Here is a 14,109-nt window from a genome sequence, read left to right as displayed (position 1 = left end):
TCTGGGGAATTTTTCTAATCAAGAAAATGTAGAAAAGGCGGGCGTTAAAAAAAATAAACCCTAGAAAATTAAAAAAATTTCCGGGTTCTCAAACTCATTTTTTTCGGGGCGTCACAATCTCCTCTCCTTAAAAGAATGTCGTCCTCGACATTCCCTCTTGTACCAATCAAGTCAAGACATCTCGCACAAATCTCTCAAGAGTCAAATCAAACCCACAGTCCGGCATCCTAAACTTCAAGCCTAGGATACACTACAGAGATCTGAAGCCTAAGCTCTGATACCAACTGTGACAGCGCCACCTCCCCCTAAGGCGAACCAGAGGGTTCGGCGGGCCGCCTGCCCAGCTCTCGCCGGGACTCAGTCGTTCACTACAGTCCTCAATTAAATTACAATATAAAAATCAAATATACATCAACTGGTCCACAAATACACATCCGTCTCCAATAATTACATGTCACAAATGCAGCGGAAACTAATCCCAAATATACATAAAATAATTCCAAATCCAAAATTGTACAAAGTTTAGGCCATCCATATACGTGCACAAGTACTACAAGTCCTTCCTTCGCCACGAGCCCTGTGGAGGGGAATAAATAGTTTTTGGGGTGAGCTAAAAGCTCAGCGAGTAACCAGAAAATCATTAATCAAATCGGTTTCACAATAGTTCATTTCAATGATGTCAATAGCAATGATGTCATAAATTAAATGATAAATCCGGAAACAACTACATCATTTGCAAAACAGTAAATATGGATTATCAATAATTCAAGAAACATTTACAATGGAAAGCGATAGTAACATTCATGAAAGGATACATTCATTCTCCTGACATTTCCTCGCTCATTTGGTCATTCATTTCATTTCATTCACCCCGTCCCTGGCTTTTGGCCAGGCTCCACCAACCTACATAGGTAATACTCGAGTATACCAAACGTTCACCCAAGTTCCTAATCGCCTGACCGAGTCCGCTTCTGGCTCAAGACGACCGGTAACAAGGGGCAATGGCCAGTTCAGCCCAAAAGGCTTACATTCATGCGCAAGTAACATTGCAATCGAAAATTTCACATTTATCGAGGTCGAGTACGATAAAGTACACACTCGCCTCGAAAACTCGTTTTGGAAATCATTATAAGCGCTTAACACGTTATCAACCAAAATACAAGTCATGAAGTCAAGAAATATAGCAAACAAGGCACACTCAAATGCCAGCACACATGATATGCAAGAAAACATTTCAAAAGTAACTTTGGAAACAGTTCAAAAGTAAATAATGTAAGAAACGGTTCATAAATAACTTTAGAAGTAGTTTGAGGTCACTCACCTCCACGGCTCAGGAACCAACCATCATATATCATTGTCTTGCTCAAATCCAAGTCTTAGATCACAAACTCAATGCAATCAAGTCCCTTCAAAGTTCGGACAGCACTTCCCCTGAATTTGCTAACTTTCCCAGCCATCATGGCTTCATTATTCTTCTCATTCAAACCCAAAGATACACACACAACAACAAGTTCATCCAATAGCCATGCAGCAAACTCCAAGTAGTACTAGTACAAGTCAAACTAGGGAAAAGTCCGGAAATGAAAGTTAAGCTCAAAACCAGAAAAACAGGTTTTGACGTCATTTTGCGGTAATGGTACCAAAGGCGCTACGATTGTCGGATGAAGGTGCAGGACCCACCGTTTCGAAGCTAAGAGATAGGGGTACAATATTGTAGAAGGTCACTCAACTCAGTTTCCAGTGTAACCAGTCAAAAATGCAAGATGCTATACCAGAATCACGAAAACAGGTGTGAAAAACGCATTCTAGCGTAAACATCATAACTCAGCCTACACAAGTCCAAATCTAGAAATTCCAAAATCAGCTGAAAGCTACGAAACAGGGATACATTTCATCAGAAGACCTCAACAACCAATTCGGAAGCAATTCCAGCGAAAACAACCAATTACAGTCGCAGATTTCCAATTCTGGGTAACCCAGAACAGCAATAGTAATTTCGACTTATCTCATTCCACGCTACTCCGATTGACCTGAAATTTTGTAGGCGCCTCTAAAATATCATTCCCTACAACTTTCATGTTTTAAGAAAAGGCCAATTCGGCCTCTATCTAGGACCTAAAAATTCGGACAGAATGTTCATCACAAAACCCTTACTTTTCAATTTTTGGTCCAAAACAGAAATTGGTTGCAATTCATCACTTTTTCCACCTTCTAGCTTCATTACATAACATTTCCAATCATCATACATGACCCCATAATCATATTCATATGAAAACAGAAAAATCCCCAATAATTATAAAACTTCACCAATTCAACCAAAATCAAGATTTAATCCATAAATTTGCATCTTATACAACCACCAATCATGAATTACACATCATTAGAGGGAGGAGAGGGGTCCTTCTCAACTCACCTTAGTAACCAAAGAGATGGAGCAACCTTGCACTTAAATCTTCCAAATCACTTCACCAAGAACCTTAATCCTACCAAGAGAAGAGTTTTTATGGAGTAAAACTAAGTTTAATCGGTTAAATTGTTTGATTGGAGCAAGAAATGAAGAAGTAAGATGAAAGCTTTCCTTTCTTTTCTCCTTGTGAAGCTCAGCCAAGATGATGAAGAATGAAGGTAATTTTGGATCAATTTGGTACTTATTTGGTAAAGGTAGTAAGATGGTCAAATGTCAAAGTCCAACCTTCAATAACAAGGTGACACTTGTCACTCTTTAAGCTTGAGATTATCTTCTTGTCTCTCCAAGACAAATATCTTAACACCTTGTAAAATAATATCACTTAATACAAAATTCCAACAAGTTGTCAAAAATATAATGCATTTACCGCACTTGCGGGTCCCACGTCCAAAATACGCTTTTAATTTCTCAAAAACTAACCGATACTAGAAAAATCATTTTAAAACTATTTTTGCTCCTAAACTTTATCTGGGGAATTTTTCTAATCAAGAAAATGTAGAAAAGGCGGGCGTTAAAAAAAATAAACCCTAGAAAATTAAAAAAATTTCCGGGTTCTCAAACTCATTTTTTTCGGGGCGTCACAATCTCCTCTCCTTAAAAGAATGTCGTCCTCGACATTCCCTCTTGTACCAATCAAGTCAAGACATCTCGCACAAATCTCTCAAGAGTCAAATCAAACCCACAGTCCGGCATCCTAAACTTCAAGCCTAGGATACACTACAGAGATCTGAAGCCTAAGCTCTGATACCAACTGTGACAGCGCCACCTCCCCCTAAGGCGAACCAGAGGGTTCGGCGGGCCGCCTGCCCAGCTCTCGCCGGGACTCAGTCGTTCACTACAGTCCTCAATTAAATTACAATATAAAAATCAAATATACATCAACTGGTCCACAAATACACATCCGTCTCCAATAATTACATGTCACAAATGCAGCGGAAACTAATCCCAAATATACATAAAATAATTCCAAATCCAAAATTGTACAAAGTTTAGGCCATCCATATACGTGCACAAGTACTACAAGTCCTTCCTTCGCCACGAGCCCTGTGGAGGGGAATAAATAGTTTTTGGGGTGAGCTAAAAGCTCAGCGAGTAACCAGAAAATCATTAATCAAATCGGTTTCACAATAGTTCATTTCAATGATGTCAATAGCAATGATGTCATAAATTAAATGATAAATCCGGAAACAACTACATCATTTGCAAAACAGTAAATATGGATTATCAATAATTCAAGAAACATTTACAATGGAAAGCGATAGTAACATTCATGAAAGGATACATTCATTCTCCTGACATTTCCTCGCTCATTTGGTCATTCATTTCATTTCATTCACCCCGTCCCTGGCTTTTGGCCAGGCTCCACCAACCTACATAGGTAATACTCGAGTATACCAAACGTTCACCCAAGTTCCTAATCGCCTGACCGAGTCCGCTTCTGGCTCAAGACGACCGGTAACAAGGGGCAATGGCCAGTTCAGCCCAAAAGGCTTACATTCATGCGCAAGTAACATTGCAATCGAAAATTTCACATTTATCGAGGTCGAGTACGATAAAGTACACACTCGCCTCGAAAACTCGTTTTGGAAATCATTATAAGCGCTTAACACGTTATCAACCAAAATACAAGTCATGAAGTCAAGAAATATAGCAAACAAGGCACACTCAAATGCCAGCACACATGATATGCAAGAAAACATTTCAAAAGTAACTTTGGAAACAGTTCAAAAGTAAATAATGTAAGAAACGGTTCATAAATAACTTTAGAAGTAGTTTGAGGTCACTCACCTCCACGGCTCAGGAACCAACCATCATATATCATTGTCTTGCTCAAATCCAAGTCTTAGATCACAAACTCAATGCAATCAAGTCCCTTCAAAGTTCGGACAGCACTTCCCCTGAATTTGCTAACTTTCCCAGCCATCATGGCTTCATTATTCTTCTCATTCAAACCCAAAGATACACACACAACAACAAGTTCATCCAATAGCCATGCAGCAAACTCCAAGTAGTACTAGTACAAGTCAAACTAGGGAAAAGTCCGGAAATGAAAGTTAAGCTCAAAACCAGAAAAACAGGTTTTGACGTCATTTTGCGGTAATGGTACCAAAGGCGCTACGATTGTCGGATGAAGGTGCAGGACCCACCGTTTCGAAGCTAAGAGATAGGGGTACAATATTGTAGAAGGTCACTCAACTCAGTTTCCAGTGTAACCAGGTCAAAAATGCAAGATGCTATACCAGAATCACGAAAACAGGTGTGAAAAACGCATTCTAGCGTAAACATCATAACTCAGCCTACACAAGTCCAAATCTAGAAATTCCAAAATCAGCTGAAAGCTACGAAACAGGGATACATTTCATCAGAAGACCTCAACAACCAATTCGGAAGCAATTCCAGCGAAAACAACCAATTACAGTCGCAGATTTCCAATTCTGGGTAACCCAGAACAGCAATAGTAATTTCGACTTATCTCATTCCACGCTACTCCGATTGACCTGAAATTTTGTAGGCGCCTCTAAAATATCATTCCCTACAACTTTCATGTTTTAAGAAAAGGCCAATTCGGCCTCTATCTAGGACCTAAAAATTCGGACAGAATGTTCATCACAAAACCCTTACTTTTCAATTTTTGGTCCAAAACAGAAATTGGTTGCAATTCATCACTTTTTCCACCTTCTAGCTTCATTACATAACATTTCCAATCATCATACATGACCCCATAATCATATTCATATGAAAACAGAAAAATCCCCAATAATTATAAAACTTCACCAATTCAACCAAAATCAAGATTTAATCCATAAATTTGCATCTTATACAACCACCAATCATGAATTACACATCATTAGAGGGAGGAGAGGGGTCCTTCTCAACTCACCTTAGTAACCAAAGAGATGGAGCAACCTTGCACTTAAATCTTCCAAATCACTTCACCAAGAACCTTAATCCTACCAAGAGAAGAGTTTTTATGGAGTAAAACTAAGTTTAATCGGTTAAATTGTTTGATTGGAGCAAGAAATGAAGAAGTAAGATGAAAGCTTTCCTTTCTTTTCTCCTTGTGAAGCTCAGCCAAGATGATGAAGAATGAAGGTAATTTTGGATCAATTTGGTACTTATTTGGTAAAGGTAGTAAGATGGTCAAATGTCAAAGTCCAACCTTCAATAACAAGGTGACACTTGTCACTCTTTAAGCTTGAGATTATCTTCTTGTCTCTCCAAGACAAATATCTTAACACCTTGTAAAATAATATCACTTAATACAAAATTCCAACAAGTTGTCAAAAATATAATGCATTTACCGCACTTGCGGGTCCCACGTCCAAAATACGCTTTTAATTTCTCAAAAACTAACCGATACTAGAAAAATCATTTTAAAACTATTTTTGCTCCTAAACTTTATCTGGGGAATTTTTCTAATCAAGAAAATGTAGAAAAGGCGGGCGTTAAAAAAAATAAACCCTAGAAAATTAAAAAAATTTCCGGGTTCTCAAACTCATTTTTTTCGGGGCGTCACAATCTCCTCTCCTTAAAAGAATGTCGTCCTCGACATTCCCTCTTGTACCAATCAAGTCAAGACATCTCGCACAAATCTCTCAAGAGTCAAATCAAACCCACAGTCCGGCATCCTAAACTTCAAGCCTAGGATACACTACAGAGATCTGAAGCCTAAGCTCTGATACCAACTGTGACAGCGCCACCTCCCCCTAAGGCGAACCAGAGGGTTCGGCGGGCCGCCTGCCCAGCTCTCGCCGGGACTCAGTCGTTCACTACAGTCCTCAATTAAATTACAATATAAAAATCAAATATACATCAACTGGTCCACAAATACACATCCGTCTCCAATAATTACATGTCACAAATGCAGCGGAAACTAATCCCAAATATACATAAAATAATTCCAAATCCAAAATTGTACAAAGTTTAGGCCATCCATATACGTGCACAAGTACTACAAGTCCTTCCTTCGCCACGAGCCCTGTGGAGGGGAATAAATAGTTTTTGGGGTGAGCTAAAAGCTCAGCGAGTAACCAGAAAATCATTAATCAAATCGGTTTCACAATAGTTCATTTCAATGATGTCAATAGCAATGATGTCATAAATTAAATGATAAATCCGGAAACAACTACATCATTTGCAAAACAGTAAATATGGATTATCAATAATTCAAGAAACATTTACAATGGAAAGCGATAGTAACATTCATGAAAGGATACATTCATTCTCCTGACATTTCCTCGCTCATTTGGTCATTCATTTCATTTCATTCACCCCGTCCCTGGCTTTTGGCCAGGCTCCACCAACCTACATAGGTAATACTCGAGTATACCAAACGTTCACCCAAGTTCCTAATCGCCTGACCGAGTCCGCTTCTGGCTCAAGACGACCGGTAACAAGGGGCAATGGCCAGTTCAGCCCAAAAGGCTTACATTCATGCGCAAGTAACATTGCAATCGAAAATTTCACATTTATCGAGGTCGAGTACGATAAAGTACACACTCGCCTCGAAAACTCGTTTTGGAAATCATTATAAGCGCTTAACACGTTATCAACCAAAATACAAGTCATGAAGTCAAGAAATATAGCAAACAAGGCACACTCAAATGCCAGCACACATGATATGCAAGAAAACATTTCAAAAGTAACTTTGGAAACAGTTCAAAAGTAAATAATGTAAGAAACGGTTCATAAATAACTTTAGAAGTAGTTTGAGGTCACTCACCTCCACGGCTCAGGAACCAACCATCATATATCATTGTCTTGCTCAAATCCAAGTCTTAGATCACAAACTCAATGCAATCAAGTCCCTTCAAAGTTCGGACAGCACTTCCCCTGAATTTGCTAACTTTCCCAGCCATCATGGCTTCATTATTCTTCTCATTCAAACCCAAAGATACACACACAACAACAAGTTCATCCAATAGCCATGCAGCAAACTCCAAGTAGTACTAGTACAAGTCAAACTAGGGAAAAGTCCGGAAATGAAAGTTAAGCTCAAAACCAGAAAAACAGGTTTTGACGTCATTTTGCGGTAATGGTACCAAAGGCGCTACGATTGTCGGATGAAGGTGCAGGACCCACCGTTTCGAAGCTAAGAGATAGGGGTACAATATTGTAGAAGGTCACTCAACTCAGTTTCCAGTGTAACCAGGTCAAAAATGCAAGATGCTATACCAGAATCACGAAAACAGGTGTGAAAAACGCATTCTAGCGTAAACATCATAACTCAGCCTACACAAGTCCAAATCTAGAAATTCCAAAATCAGCTGAAAGCTACGAAACAGGGATACATTTCATCAGAAGACCTCAACAACCAATTCGGAAGCAATTCCAGCGAAAACAACCAATTACAGTCGCAGATTTCCAATTCTGGGTAACCCAGAACAGCAATAGTAATTTCGACTTATCTCATTCCACGCTACTCCGATTGACCTGAAATTTTGTAGGCGCCTCTAAAATATCATTCCCTACAACTTTCATGTTTTAAGAAAAGGCCAATTCGGCCTCTATCTAGGACCTAAAAATTCGGACAGAATGTTCATCACAAAACCCTTACTTTTCAATTTTTGGTCCAAAACAGAAATTGGTTGCAATTCATCACTTTTTCCACCTTCTAGCTTCATTACATAACATTTCCAATCATCATACATGACCCCATAATCATATTCATATGAAAACAGAAAAATCCCCAATAATTATAAAACTTCACCAATTCAACCAAAATCAAGATTTAATCCATAAATTTGCATCTTATACAACCACCAATCATGAATTACACATCATTAGAGGGAGGAGAGGGGTCCTTCTCAACTCACCTTAGTAACCAAAGAGATGGAGCAACCTTGCACTTAAATCTTCCAAATCACTTCACCAAGAACCTTAATCCTACCAAGAGAAGAGTTTTTATGGAGTAAAACTAAGTTTAATCGGTTAAATTGTTTGATTGGAGCAAGAAATGAAGAAGTAAGATGAAAGCTTTCCTTTCTTTTCTCCTTGTGAAGCTCAGCCAAGATGATGAAGAATGAAGGTAATTTTGGATCAATTTGGTACTTATTTGGTAAAGGTAGTAAGATGGTCAAATGTCAAAGTCCAACCTTCAATAACAAGGTGACACTTGTCACTCTTTAAGCTTGAGATTATCTTCTTGTCTCTCCAAGACAAATATCTTAACACCTTGTAAAATAATATCACTTAATACAAAATTCCAACAAGTTGTCAAAAATATAATGCATTTACCGCACTTGCGGGTCCCACGTCCAAAATACGCTTTTAATTTCTCAAAAACTAACCGATACTAGAAAAATCATTTTAAAACTATTTTTGCTCCTAAACTTTATCTGGGGAATTTTTCTAATCAAGAAAATGTAGAAAAGGCGGGCGTTAAAAAAAATAAACCCTAGAAAATTAAAAAAATTTCCGGGTTCTCAAACTCATTTTTTTCGGGGCGTCACAATCTCCTCTCCTTAAAAGAATGTCGTCCTCGACATTCCCTCTTGTACCAATCAAGTCAAGACATCTCGCACAAATCTCTCAAGAGTCAAATCAAACCCACAGTCCGGCATCCTAAACTTCAAGCCTAGGATACACTACAGAGATCTGAAGCCTAAGCTCTGATACCAACTGTGACAGCGCCACCTCCCCCTAAGGCGAACCAGAGGGTTCGGCGGGCCGCCTGCCCAGCTCTCGCCGGGACTCAGTCGTTCACTACAGTCCTCAATTAAATTACAATATAAAAATCAAATATACATCAACTGGTCCACAAATACACATCCGTCTCCAATAATTACATGTCACAAATGCAGCGGAAACTAATCCCAAATATACATAAAATAATTCCAAATCCAAAATTGTACAAAGTTTAGGCCATCCATATACGTGCACAAGTACTACAAGTCCTTCCTTCGCCACGAGCCCTGTGGAGGGGAATAAATAGTTTTTGGGGTGAGCTAAAAGCTCAGCGAGTAACCAGAAAATCATTAATCAAATCGGTTTCACAATAGTTCATTTCAATGATGTCAATAGCAATGATGTCATAAATTAAATGATAAATCCGGAAACAACTACATCATTTGCAAAACAGTAAATATGGATTATCAATAATTCAAGAAACATTTACAATGGAAAGCGATAGTAACATTCATGAAAGGATACATTCATTCTCCTGACATTTCCTCGCTCATTTGGTCATTCATTTCATTTCATTCACCCCGTCCCTGGCTTTTGGCCAGGCTCCACCAACCTACATAGGTAATACTCGAGTATACCAAACGTTCACCCAAGTTCCTAATCGCCTGACCGAGTCCGCTTCTGGCTCAAGACGACCGGTAACAAGGGGCAATGGCCAGTTCAGCCCAAAAGGCTTACATTCATGCGCAAGTAACATTGCAATCGAAAATTTCACATTTATCGAGGTCGAGTACGATAAAGTACACACTCGCCTCGAAAACTCGTTTTGGAAATCATTATAAGCGCTTAACACGTTATCAACCAAAATACAAGTCATGAAGTCAAGAAATATAGCAAACAAGGCACACTCAAATGCCAGCACACATGATATGCAAGAAAACATTTCAAAAGTAACTTTGGAAACAGTTCAAAAGTAAATAATGTAAGAAACGGTTCATAAATAACTTTAGAAGTAGTTTGAGGTCACTCACCTCCACGGCTCAGGAACCAACCATCATATATCATTGTCTTGCTCAAATCCAAGTCTTAGATCACAAACTCAATGCAATCAAGTCCCTTCAAAGTTCGGACAGCACTTCCCCTGAATTTGCTAACTTTCCCAGCCATCATGGCTTCATTATTCTTCTCATTCAAACCCAAAGATACACACACAACAACAAGTTCATCCAATAGCCATGCAGCAAACTCCAAGTAGTACTAGTACAAGTCAAACTAGGGAAAAGTCCGGAAATGAAAGTTAAGCTCAAAACCAGAAAAACAGGTTTTGACGTCATTTTGCGGTAATGGTACCAAAGGCGCTACGATTGTCGGATGAAGGTGCAAGACCCACCGTTTCGAAGCTAAGAGATAGGGGTACAATATTGTAGAAGGTCACTCAACTCAGTTTCCAGTGTAACCAGGTCAAAAATGCAAGATGCTATACCAGAATCACGAAAACAGGTGTGAAAAACGCATTCTAGCGTAAACATCATAACTCAGCCTACACAAGTCCAAATCTAGAAATTCCAAAATCAGCTGAAAGCTACGAAACAGGGATACATTTCATCAGAAGACCTCAACAACCAATTCGGAAGCAATTCCAGCGAAAACAACCAATTACAGTCGCAGATTTCCAATTCTGGGTAACCCAGAACAGCAATAGTAATTTCGACTTATCTCATTCCACGCTACTCCGATTGACCTGAAATTTTGTAGGCGCCTCTAAAATATCATTCCCTACAACTTTCATGTTTTAAGAAAAGGCCAATTCGGCCTCTATCTAGGACCTAAAAATTCGGACAGAATGTTCATCACAAAACCCTTACTTTTCAATTTTTGGTCCAAAACAGAAATTGGTTGCAATTCATCACTTTTTCCACCTTCTAGCTTCATTACATAACATTTCCAATCATCATACATGACCCCATAATCATATTCATATGAAAACAGAAAAATCCCCAATAATTATAAAACTTCACCAATTCAACCAAAATCAAGATTTAATCCATAAATTTGCATCTTATACAACCACCAATCATGAATTACACATCATTAGAGGGAGGAGAGGGGTCCTTCTCAACTCACCTTAGTAACCAAAGAGATGGAGCAACCTTGCACTTAAATCTTCCAAATCACTTCACCAAGAACCTTAATCCTACCAAGAGAAGAGTTTTTATGGAGTAAAACTAAGTTTAATCGGTTAAATTGTTTGATTGGAGCAAGAAATGAAGAAGTAAGATGAAAGCTTTCCTTTCTTTTCTCCTTGTGAAGCTCAGCCAAGATGATGAAGAATGAAGGTAATTTTGGATCAATTTGGTACTTATTTGGTAAAGGTAGTAAGATGGTCAAATGTCAAAGTCCAACCTTCAATAACAAGGTGACACTTGTCACTCTTTAAGCTTGAGATTATCTTCTTGTCTCTCCAAGACAAATATCTTAACACCTTGTAAAATAATATCACTTAATACAAAATTCCAACAAGTTGTCAAAAATATAATGCATTTACCGCACTTGCGGGTCCCACGTCCAAAATACGCTTTTAATTTCTCAAAAACTAACCGATACTAGAAAAATCATTTTAAAACTATTTTTGCTCCTAAACTTTATCTGGGGAATTTTTCTAATCAAGAAAATGTAGAAAAGGCGGGCGTTAAAAAAAATAAACCCTAGAAAATTAAAAAAATTTCCGGGTTCTCAAACTCATTTTTTTCGGGGCGTCACAATCTCCTCTCCTTAAAAGAATGTCGTCCTCGACATTCCCTCTTGTACCAATCAAGTCAAGACATCTCGCACAAATCTCTCAAGAGTCAAATCAAACCCACAGTCCGGCATCCTAAACTTCAAGCCTAGGATACACTACAGAGATCTGAAGCCTAAGCTCTGATACCAACTGTGACAGCGCCACCTCCCCCTAAGGCGAACCAGAGGGTTCGGCGGGCCGCCTGCCCAGCTCTCGCCGGGACTCAGTCGTTCACTACAGTCCTCAATTAAATTACAATATAAAAATCAAATATACATCAACTGGTCCACAAATACACATCCGTCTCCAATAATTACATGTCACAAATGCAGCGGAAACTAATCCCAAATATACATAAAATAATTCCAAATCCAAAATTGTACAAAGTTTAGGCCATCCATATACGTGCACAAGTACTACAAGTCCTTCCTTCGCCACGAGCCCTGTGGAGGGGAATAAATAGTTTTTGGGGTGAGCTAAAAGCTCAGCGAGTAACCAGAAAATCATTAATCAAATCGGTTTCACAATAGTTCATTTCAATGATGTCAATAGCAATGATGTCATAAATTAAATGATAAATCCGGAAACAACTACATCATTTGCAAAACAGTAAATATGGATTATCAATAATTCAAGAAACATTTACAATGGAAAGCGATAGTAACATTCATGAAAGGATACATTCATTCTCCTGACATTTCCTCGCTCATTTGGTCATTCATTTCATTTCATTCACCCCGTCCCTGGCTTTTGGCCAGGCTCCACCAACCTACATAGGTAATACTCGAGTATACCAAACGTTCACCCAAGTTCCTAATCGCCTGACCGAGTCCGCTTCTGGCTCAAGACGACCGGTAACAAGGGGCAATGGCCAGTTCAGCCCAAAAGGCTTACATTCATGCGCAAGTAACATTGCAATCGAAAATTTCACATTTATCGAGGTCGAGTACGATAAAGTACACACTCGCCTCGAAAACTCGTTTTGGAAATCATTATAAGCGCTTAACACGTTATCAACCAAAATACAAGTCATGAAGTCAAGAAATATAGCAAACAAGGCACACTCAAATGCCAGCACACATGATATGCAAGAAAACATTTCAAAAGTAACTTTGGAAACAGTTCAAAAGTAAATAATGTAAGAAACGGTTCATAAATAACTTTAGAAGTAGTTTGAGGTCACTCACCTCCACGGCTCAGGAACCAACCATCATATATCATTGTCTTGCTCAAATCCAAGTCTTAGATCACAAACTCAATGCAATCAAGTCCCTTCAAAGTTCGGACAGCACTTCCCCTGAATTTGCTAACTTTCCCAGCCATCATGGCTTCATTATTCTTCTCATTCAAACCCAAAGATACACACACAACAACAAGTTCATCCAATAGCCATGCAGCAAACTCCAAGTAGTACTAGTACAAGTCAAACTAGGGAAAAGTCCGGAAATGAAAGTTAAGCTCAAAACCAGAAAAACAGGTTTTGACGTCATTTTGCGGTAATGGTACCAAAGGCGCTACGATTGTCGGATGAAGGTGCAAGACCCACCGTTTCGAAGCTAAGAGATAGGGGTACAATATTGTAGAAGGTCACTCAACTCAGTTTCCAGTGTAACCAGGTCAAAAATGCAAGATGCTATACCAGAATCACGAAAACAGGTGTGAAAAACGCATTCTAGCGTAAACATCATAACTCAGCCTACACAAGTCCAAATCTAGAAATTCCAAAATCAGCTGAAAGCTACGAAACAGGGATACATTTCATCAGAAGACCTCAACAACCAATTCGGAAGCAATTCCAGCGAAAACAACCAATTACAGTCGCAGATTTCCAATTCTGGGTAACCCAGAACAGCAATAGTAATTTCGACTTATCTCATTCCACGCTACTCCGATTGACCTGAAATTTTGTAGGCGCCTCTAAAATATCATTCCCTACAACTTTCATGTTTTAAGAAAAGGCCAATTCGGCCTCTATCTAGGACCTAAAAATTCGGACAGAATGTTCATCACAAAACCCTTACTTTTCAATTTTTGGTCCAAAACAGAAATTGGTTGCAATTCATCACTTTTTCCACCTTCTAGCTTCATTACATAACATTTCCAATCATCATACATGACCCCATAATCATATTCATATGAAAACAGAAAAATCCCCAATAATTATAAAACTTCACCAATTCAACCAAAATCAAGATTTAATCCATAAATTTGCATCTTATACAACCACCAATCATGA

Source organism: Coffea arabica, chromosome 1e, assembly GCF_036785885.1.
Source record: "Coffea arabica cultivar ET-39 chromosome 1e, Coffea Arabica ET-39 HiFi, whole genome shotgun sequence".
Taxonomy (NCBI): Eukaryota; Viridiplantae; Streptophyta; class Magnoliopsida; order Gentianales; family Rubiaceae; genus Coffea; species Coffea arabica.
The sequence above is the reverse complement of the archived record's forward strand: the minus strand, read 5'-3'. Positions refer to the sequence as shown.